This window comes from Rutidosis leptorrhynchoides, chromosome 8 (genome assembly GCF_046630445.1).
Source record: "Rutidosis leptorrhynchoides isolate AG116_Rl617_1_P2 chromosome 8, CSIRO_AGI_Rlap_v1, whole genome shotgun sequence".
Taxonomy (NCBI): domain Eukaryota; kingdom Viridiplantae; phylum Streptophyta; class Magnoliopsida; order Asterales; family Asteraceae; genus Rutidosis; species Rutidosis leptorrhynchoides.
In genome coordinates, this window is record NC_092340.1 from 69,106,930 (window position 1) to 69,117,245 (window position 10,316).

Genomic DNA, 10,316 nt, shown 5'->3' on the forward strand with positions numbered 1-10,316 from the left:
ATTCTTTGATATATACTTATAATCTATAATGCTTATACATGTATCGTATATATAATGTATTTAATCACTTTTTAAGGACTTAAATACATAAAACAATATAAGTATATTCACAAAAGATAGCTATATTTGAATTCTCGTTCCGTTTCCTCAAGATTTCTATACGTATATCTAGGGTATATGTACCCGTATCATACCCAGCTTCTATACGTATTTACTATTGGTATATACACATCAAATCAACATCCTAATCAACATTATTACTGCCCTAGATATGAGGTAACTAGGATTTGTCAAGTAGTATGAATTATTAGTAAGAAAACAAAATTAGGAATCCTTTTCTTTCTTTATAAACTAAAAACGTTTTTATAAATGAACACCATTTCTTCACTCCATTTTCTCATATCTACACCCTCATTTATCTCTCAAAATACTCCTAACTTCATACTTGATCATCTCCAAGCATTTTCCCCATCATTAAGCTTCAATTACAAGCCTTAAACACCATAAGAAAACTCTTTCAAGAACATATCAAAATAACCACCCATTTGAAGAAGTTTACTTCCAACCTTTTGATCTAACTCCACCACTCTTTGATTCCAAGATTATTTCTTATCTTTTGCAGTAACTTTGTCCAAGTAACTTGAGGTAGTAACCTTGTTCATAATCTTATTCAATTCATATTCATATAGCTATCTTATTTTGTGGTATAAAATTTTAACAACAAGAACATGGTTTGAATGATTTCAAACTTGTTCGTAAACTAAATAGATCCTTCTAACTTGACTTTTAAAACACTTCAAGACCTATAATATATCATAATGATATGCTAACCTAACAAAATATAACTTGGTTTTACAAAGAACATCTTAAAAACTGAATCTACGTCGTCAGAGTGCAACCGGGGGCTGTTTTGGGTTGGATAATTAAAAACCATCTTGAACTTTGAATTGGAAGTTCATGTTCTGGAAAAATGATATTTCTTATGAATATGTTAATACATAAAAATTTCATGGTTTAACTCAAAGTGTAAGTATTTTTAGAAAAATGATCATTAAATGTTGTTTTTATGATGGAAAATGATCACTTTCATAAATTTCACCAAAGTTTGACCTATAACCTATGATTTCGAATACAAACTAAGGTATTTTCAGTTCATATTCTTAAAATTTGACTCGATCCAAGGAAGTGGCAAGTTGAACCAACAAAAACGGAGTTGTAATGAAGAAACTACGACTAAAACAAGGTTGGGTATCCGAAGCTAGTTTAGCTACAAAAATATTTGGAGAAAAAGTAAATTAATCATATCTTTTCTAATTAATATGATATTTTATATATAATTACTTATGATTAGATTTTATATATTTCAGGACCACCCGTAAACAACACGAGAAGATTAATCATAAGACCTCATGATTGTACGCAACACGTCATTTGACAACACGGTACTTTATGTACGCAACACGTCATTTGACAACATGGTACCATGGGTCGAGATTAATTATGATCAATACGAATACGATGGGGTCTTTATTTATTTTATTTAAGCAACTAATTGTGGACCACTAACATCGGACTGCTAACTACGGACTAAGAAAATATTAAAAGTATATATATATGTAACGATTACTTAAAAAGAAAATATGTTGATATATTATATATATGGTTAGGTTCGTGATATCTATCGGAGACCAAGTCGAATTAAATACCTTCAAGGCAAAAGTGAGTTTCATTTGCTCCCTTTTTAATTGCTTTTGCAATATATATTTTTGGGCTGAGAATACATGTGCTGCTTTTATAAATGTTTACAAAATAGACACAAGTACTTAAAAATATATTCTACGTTGAGTTGTACCACTGGCATATTTCCCTGTAGCTTGGTAACTACTATTTACATGGGTATTGTAAACGCGAATCCTGTTGATAGATCTATCGGGCCTGACAACCCCAACCGGACTGGACGACCAGTATTCAACGGTTGCACAGTACTTCGTTTTGGTGACTACACTTGGTACGGTGTAGTGATATTTCATAATAAAGGGAATATGCGACGTTGATTAAATGTTAAGTATGGTTACCAAGTGCTCAACCACTTAGAATGCTTTACATACACTTGCGAGTGTATTATGTTTATGATTATGAAATCTTGTGGTCTATTAACATATTGAAATGATTGTTATGATAAACCTATGAACTCACCAACCTTTTGGTTGACACTTTAAAGCATGTTTATTCTCAGGTACGAATTAAGTCTTCCGCTGTGCATTTGCTCAATATAAGGACATTACTTGGAGCCGATCATCGCAATGGGACCAAATGTTGATGACTTCGTCCAGGTGGATTAGGACGGGTCCTTTCATAATGGGACCTATCTTATAAAAAAAAAATGTACTCCGTTTTTGGTTAAACGGATTGGGGTTGTTACAAGTGGTATCAGAGCATAGTCTAAGGGAATTAGGTGACCTTGAAATAGGTGCCTAGTCTTAGACTTTTGACGGATGTGCGTTATTTGCGGGACTTGTAGGAATACGGGTTGGATTGAGATTTGTTAGTGCCTTAGAGTAGGTGACTAACTAGGACTTGTTTTTGTCCAAAGTGTGATTATGTGGAGCCTTATTTCGTGTGTAAATTAGTGCCTTAGATTACTAGTGCCTAATGTAAGTAGGCGAACTTGGACGTTGTTTTAGTAATAGTCACCTAGGATGTAGGTTGACTTGTGGGTGCGGTGTACTTGTGTGCATTTATTATTATATTGTATATAGGTGTATATATACAGGTATCTTTTGTGCGGTATCCTAGGGATGAATCTATTGGAGAGATTTGTATGTTTGGCGGTTTTGAGTGATCAAGTTCATGGTAAGGACTTTGGTCATTCGAGTACTAGGAGTTATCGCGTGTTATTTTGTGTGAATGTTGCGTCAGTCCGGGTAAAGTACCTTGCGTGACCATGTGGAAATGGTAAGGTAGGCATTTGTAATAATGACCGATCACCATTATTACGAAAGTGTATCTTGACACTAAGCATGACATGACAAGTACCGAACGGAGAAAACGTGGCATGGTTGGGGTAGAATCGAGATGAGTGAGGAATCTTTTTATGGTTCCTATGTTATAGTTGTCTCGGGTGATGTGCTTGTTGTCACATCGAGTTCCTTGCGAGTCGAGAAGTGTTACGGTGGATTCGTTTAGCTAAGTGAGTGAGCCAACTCACGAGTAGTGGGTGCATTATTGAGATTGTGACTGGTTGTAGTTACCCATCGTAACTGGGATGACGGAATTACGCTTGCGTGTGTGCGACGAGGACTTGAATTCCGTAATGGAATGTGACAAGTCTAATGATTATAGTTTTGGGTTACACTCGGTAGAGTGTGTAGTTAGAGAATCGTGTAAGGATTCTAGTTGTGAGTCGCCTTGGAATTGGCGAATCGGGGAGTCTTTAGGTCATTAAACTCATGTGAGTGGGACCCATATGACAATGGTTGCGTTAGTGTGTTGTCGATTAATGGGGTAACATTCCTAATGGAATATCCCTTGTAGTAGTGATTTTTAACGAGGTGTGGAAGGATGTAAGACTTGGTGTTTCCAAGCATCTCCTTAGTGATTGGATGAAAGATTTCATTAGGTTATGTTGTTTTGGCCCTGTGAAAAATTGCGGGTAGCGTGTGATTGCTAGTAGTTTTTGATGAGACAATAACCTGTAAGGTTTGTCGAGTAGGTATGACTTCGGGTCATTGTTGTGGAAAGATGGGTGACATCGGGTGTATGGAACCCAAAGATCGAGTTCCTAAATTTCGGTAGATTGTGGTGGGAGTCTGCATGACACTGCGTTAGGTGCCTCCTTATACTTGCTAGTGTAAGGTCAAACTCCGGTAGTGGTGTGATCACTTTGTGCTTAGGGTTCCCGTGAGATACCCTTGGAAGCAGCAGAGATTACAATAGTGATCGATGGGTTATAGTAATTCGGTGGTTCCGAAAGTCAAAGTTAGAGAGCATTGCGGTAAATACTTCCTACGAAGTGGCGGATGAGCGAATCTGGTTGCTCTTGTGATAGACGGGTGAAGATGACCGGCGAGCCGGTGACGGACTTAATGTTCGGTTAAGACCGAAGGTTATGATGAAGTGTTGATATTGCGGTCGATGCAATTATTGTGTCGGATTATTCACTCTTCTCTATGAGAGTGAGAATTTGTTGGTAAAGGTTCGTTGAGTGGAAGGTCGGGTGATCTCGACTGAGATGCACGACTGATTTATTGGAGTGACATATGTTTAGGCATAGAGACGTATGTGGGACTTTGGTGGAGTTCGCTTTGCGAACGATTAAGGCAGTCAATTGTGATTTGTGGTATGAAGGTGCGAAGTCGTCGCGTGTACGACATCTCTGGTAATTTTGTATGAAGGCTCTGAGAGCCTAAAGTGAATTTGCATTAATTCGGTGTTTATGATTAGTGATGAGAATGATCGTGCATGTTGTGGAATGGTAATTCTGCGGGATGTTATCAACTTTGCGGAAAGAATGTGGAGCTAAATCCTAAGTGGGGGAGTTTTTACTGTCGCCCGTGGAAGCTCCGGTGGTGTTATGAATAAAGAAGTGTCAGAGTGTACCGTGCTAAGCCTCAATAGGTATTTGGAGTTCCTAACGAGGAAGTGTGATGGGTTGTTAATGTCGACTCGAAATCGTGCGTTACGACTGTGAGTTATAATTTCGGAATTTTAAGTGTAGAGTTGTGATGATGGGATCGGATGAAGTGTAAGTCTTTCTAAGCAAGGTGGTCGTGTAGTACCAAAGTGCGGTGTGAGACCAAATACGAAGCTTGAAATCTTGGAGTGAGAGAATGAAGTTGTCGTTGCGGGTGCTCTCATAATGTAAATCTGGGTTGCTATGAAACCCGGATAGTACTATTGAGTAGGTACATGTTAGTATTGTGGTGTTTGTTGTATTTTCCCTGTCGGGAAACGTGATCGTGGAAGTTGTCAGTGGATTATTCCACTTTATGGACGAATGTGAGGCGGGGAATGTCGGTCCTGATTGTCACACATCGATACACGCAGATGTTGTTTGTTTGCGAGGGTGTGTTCCCTAGTGATGTGACCCGTTAGTTGCATTAAAATGTCGAGACCATCCTTAACGGACGGTCTAGGTTGGAGGATTCACCCGGCATTAGTGAATATTTTTGTAGGTCGTGCGGCGAATTGCGAGTTTGTTGTGGTGATAATTCGCTATTGACAGGATTCTAGTACATGAATAACTTCCATGCTAGTACTAGGAAGCCGTATTGTATGAGCGTGTTGTAGGGTTTAGGGGGAAATCTGGTGTCGAGTGTTGACGTATTGTTTAGCACGTGGTGTATTATTGTTGTCCTGGATTAATCCAGGGACTGATGGTCGTGTGCGGATCGTTTGATGGGAAAGTTGGTGTCCCTAGTGTGATTATTTGGTGATACTAAAATTTCTTTGTTGAAGGAATGATCCAGTGGTGGAGACGGGGAAAGTTAGTTCTTGATTCAGAGAACATTCTCGATTGGATGGTTTACGGGTCGTTGATGTACAGAGGTTTGACACGGCATTAATCCTTCTCGATTTAGATTAACGTAATACTTGGTTCATGGCGTAGTGAATTTAGTAGATCGCGTTGGGTGTTATAGTTGTGGATGTAGCTTGTTGCGAGTTGTAGCCGATAGAATTTGAAAGAATGTATGGTGTTTACCGTATGTCCTAAGTGGGCATTTTGGATGTTGAGTGTACGAGATACCATTTGTTGCGATAATGCACGCTAATGGTTATTAGCGTGTGGTGAGACATTCGGGTTAATGGGAATCGTTGTGGACATCGAGTTTGGATATGTGTCGGAGGACTATAGAGTGTAGGTTCGGATTGGTTAAGTGACTAGGATCACGAGGACGTGATCGAATTTAAGTGGGGGAGAGTTGAAACACCCCGTTTTTCTAAACATGACGCTTGTGCCGTCCTACGGAGCCCAAGAATGAGTATTTGATAGTTTGGATGTAATGAGTTGAACACGTTGGACTTTGGAATGTTTCAAAAGTGTATAATGATTAAAGTTGGAGGATTCGGGTTTTAAAGTGTTTATCACGCAAATCGTGTTACTTTTCTACATTTTGGAGCCCGTATGTTATCGTGGGTTATATAGGTTGTGGGTATAAGTTCGAATGGTTTAAAGTGCAAGAAAATGTCCAAAATTGAAGTTTGGAATGTGTGAGGCACGCTAGAAAGGGTGTGAGGCGCGCACGCATGAAGAAAAAGCGGACAGTCAAAAATTACACTAGGTGCGCGGGGCGCACTTTCATGTGCGCGGCTCACAGAATTTACACTTGGTGCACGGGGCGCGCATTATAGTGTGCGCGGCTCGCACAAATTACACTTGGTGCGCGGGGCGCATATTAAAGTGTGCGCGGCGCGCACACCCCTGTATCAGCATACTTTGTATTTTTTTCTTAAGTTTTTGAAGGGTGTTTTGGTCCTTTCACTTTGGGGTCGGGTTTTTGGCCACAAAACTGACCCAAGGCTCACTAGGAGCTCATTTCTTATCCACAAACACTCCCAACATATTCTAGTGAGAGAGGGTGATTTTTAGTGTGAGAAAGCTCCGATCTAGGAAGAAGAAGCTCGGTTCTCACCAAAGCTCGAGAGTTAAAGTTGTTCATCACGTTCTTGGCTACGTTTTGGTAGTATTGGTAAGCTCTAACTCTGAATTTAATTGTTAAGATTCTTGTTCATAATTAGGGTTTGAGCTAGTTTGGGGTATAAACCCCATTTCTCATGAATTTGGGGGTTTTGCTTTATGTATTGTGTAAGTAAACCCGATTATTGTGGGCTTAGGGTTGAGGATGAATTTGGTCATGGTTTAGGTGTTAAATCACTAGATTGTAAGTGTGTTAGTGTTTAGATGTTCATAAGAACTTGTTTGTATGACCAAATGGGTGTTAACCTTGATTTGGTGTCAAACTAAGTTATGGATCAAGATTTGATGAATCGAGTGTTTAAATGATTGAATCAAGTGTTAATTGGTGTTTTGGAAAGTAATCACTAGCCGTTAGTGATTTTGGGCATTTTTGGGACTTATGTCAAAATGAGTTGACTTTGATTGGGTCAAATTTGGTAATGGCACTAGTTTTGGCCAAATGGATGTTTAAACTTTTGTATTATGTATTAAATGATGTTTTTGAAGGTAATTACTTGCGAGAAGTAATTTTGGGTTAAAGTGATATTTTAACATAAGTTAAAGGTAGTCAAAAGCAATATGGGTCACTATTGCACGTGTTGGAGTTTTGGTGTATTTGGCTTTTGAAATGATTACTACCTAAGTAGCAATTTAATGTTAAGACCTAGGTTTGGTCTAATTGGTGTAAAGTATGATTTAGTTAAATTGTACTTTGTTGTGTTGGTTTGAATTACCACCCGAAGTGGTAATTGGTTTGTGTCCATTAGGTGATTAAATGGGCGGGATTTGGCGAGCAAGGTGTGATCCCTCGGCTAAGGGATGTTTGTGTCGAGTTCTCTTTTAGAGAATGACTATTTATGTGTATATTGTACCTATGTGTGATATAGGAGGTTACTTGCTCGGATTTGAGGACGAAGATCATGTTGTACATGACTTGTGCGGGCATTCCAAGGTGAGTGGAATAATTATGCGTGTACGTATATAATGTATTTATTTGTAGTATGAATGTGGCATTGTCGTGGTGTTTAAGACACCACATTCTAAGTAACGAGTAGTATTGTCGCGGTGCTTAAGACACTACTCATGGTTGATTGACATGTGGTAGTGTCGCGGTGTTTAAGATGCCACATTGTCATGGGAGTGGAATTGTCGCGGTGTTTAAGACACCACTCATTGTTTTGATTGACGTGTGGATTCGTCGCGGTGTTTAAGACGCCACATTGTCATGGGAGTGGAATTTTTGCGGTGTTTAAGACACCACTCATTGTTTTGATTGACGTGTGGATTCGTCGCGGTGTTTAAGACGCCACGTTGTCATGAGGGTGAATTAGTCGCGGTGTTTAAGACATCACCCGGGGGAATTAGTGATTACGCGGTGTTTAAGTAACACTAATGGATGTTATGAACTCCGGCGGTCTTTCGAGTACCGTTCCCTTGTATGATCGGGTAACCATGGTTATGTGTTGTAGTTTTAGCATATTAAATTGTGAACTATATGCTTTTGGCGATGCTAGCTTATTGTGAATTGCGGATATTTAGTATGCATTGTGATTGCATGTTTGTTGAGTTGCTAGCTCGTATGCGGTATTTGTATAAGTGTTTGCAAGTAAGTAGATTATATATGTATATGTATAATTATTGCATTCACTAAGCGTTAAGCTTACCCCTCTCGTTGTTTACCTTTTTACAGGTACTGTGTTATGAAGTTAGCTAGTTGTTAGACTAGTTGCGTAGGAGCACTTGGGCTCGATGGGGTAGCTATTGGACATTGGACACGGATTAGGGATTTGGTAGATCCTTGGGATTATGATCTTGGTATCGGGTTAGGCTATTGTGTCTTAACCATGGTGTTGTGTAAATGTTTCGAGGTCGTATTGTTTGGTTGTGTTGAGTCAAACCTTGTATGTGAAATACATTCTCGTAAGGATGTATGATGTCATTTGTAAACCAAGAGTCGAGATAAAACGTTAACGTGGTATTATGATAAATTGTATTCGGTTAAATTATTTGAAATGGTTTATGTAAAGTGGATATTTAATGGGACCTATCTTATAAAAAAAAAAAATGTACTCCGTTTTTGGTTAAACGGATTGGGGTTGTTACACCTTATTTTAGTATGCAACAGCGGAAGCTCTTAATAATCACCTGAGAATAAACATGCTTAAAACGTCAAAAAAAATGTTGATGAGTTATAGGTTTAACCTATATATTATCAAATCATAATAATTGACCACAAGATTTCATATTTCAATAATACATCCCATACATAGAGATAAAAATCATTCATATGGTGAACACCTGGTAACCGACATTAACAAGATGCATATAAGAATATCCCCTATCATTTCGGGAAATCCTTTGGACATGATAAAAACGAATTCGAAGTACTAAAGCATCCGGTACTTTGGATGGGGTTCGTTAGGCACAATAGATCTATCTTTAGGATTCGCGTCAATTAGTAGATCGGTTTACTAATTCTTAGGCTACCAAGCAAAAGGGGCATATTCGGCTTCGATCATTCACCCATATAATGTAGTTTCATTTACTTGTGTCTATTTCGTAAAACATTTATAAAACTGTGTGTATTCTCATCCTAAAATATTAGATTTTAAAAGTGGGACTATAACTCACTTTCACAGATTTTTACTTCGTCGAGAGTAAGACTTGGACTAGAATGTATATGGTTGTTCCAAATAATATATATACATGGGTCGATATAATATGTCAAAACATTTGCATACATGTCTATGGTATCCCAAGATTATATAATATATTAGAATACATGTATAATACAATATAAGTTAGGTAGGATATGATTAATATAGATTTGTTACCAATTTTCACGTAGCTACAACAAGAAAAATTATCCAATCTTGTTTTACCCATAACTTCTTCGTTTTAAATCCGTTTTGAGTGAATCAAGTTGCTATGGTTTCATATTGAACTCTATTTTATGAATCTAAACAGAAAATATAAGTTACAAGTTGTTTTTGTAAGAGGTATGCATTTCAGTCTAAAGAATGACGTCTTGATGACCATTTTGAAAAATATACTTCCACTTTGAGTTTAACCATGATTTTTTTGGATATAGTTTCATGTTCATAATAAAAATCATTTTCCCAGAAGAACAACTTTTAAATCAAGGTTTATCATAGTTTTTAATTATCAAACCCAAAACAGCCCGCGGTGTTACTACGACGGCGTATATCAGGTTTTACGGTGTTTTTCGTGTTTCCAGGTTTTAAATCATTAAGTTAGCATATCATAAAGATATAGAACATGTGTTTAGTTGATTTTAAAAGTCAAGTTAGAAGGATTGACTTTTGTTTGCGAACAAGTTTAGAATTAACTAAACTATGTTCTAGTGATTACAAGTTTAAACCTTCGAATAAGGTAGTTTTATATATATGAATCGAATGATGTTATGAACATCATTACTACCTCAGGTTTTGTGGATAAACCTACTGAAAATGAGAAAAATAGATCTAGCTTTAAAGGATCCTTGGATGGCTTGAAAGTTCTTGAAGCAGAATCATGACACGAAAACAAGTTCAAGTAAGATTTCCACTCAAAATAAGATTGTTATAGTTATAGAAATTGAATCAAAGTTTGAATATGAGTATTACCTTGTATTAGAAAG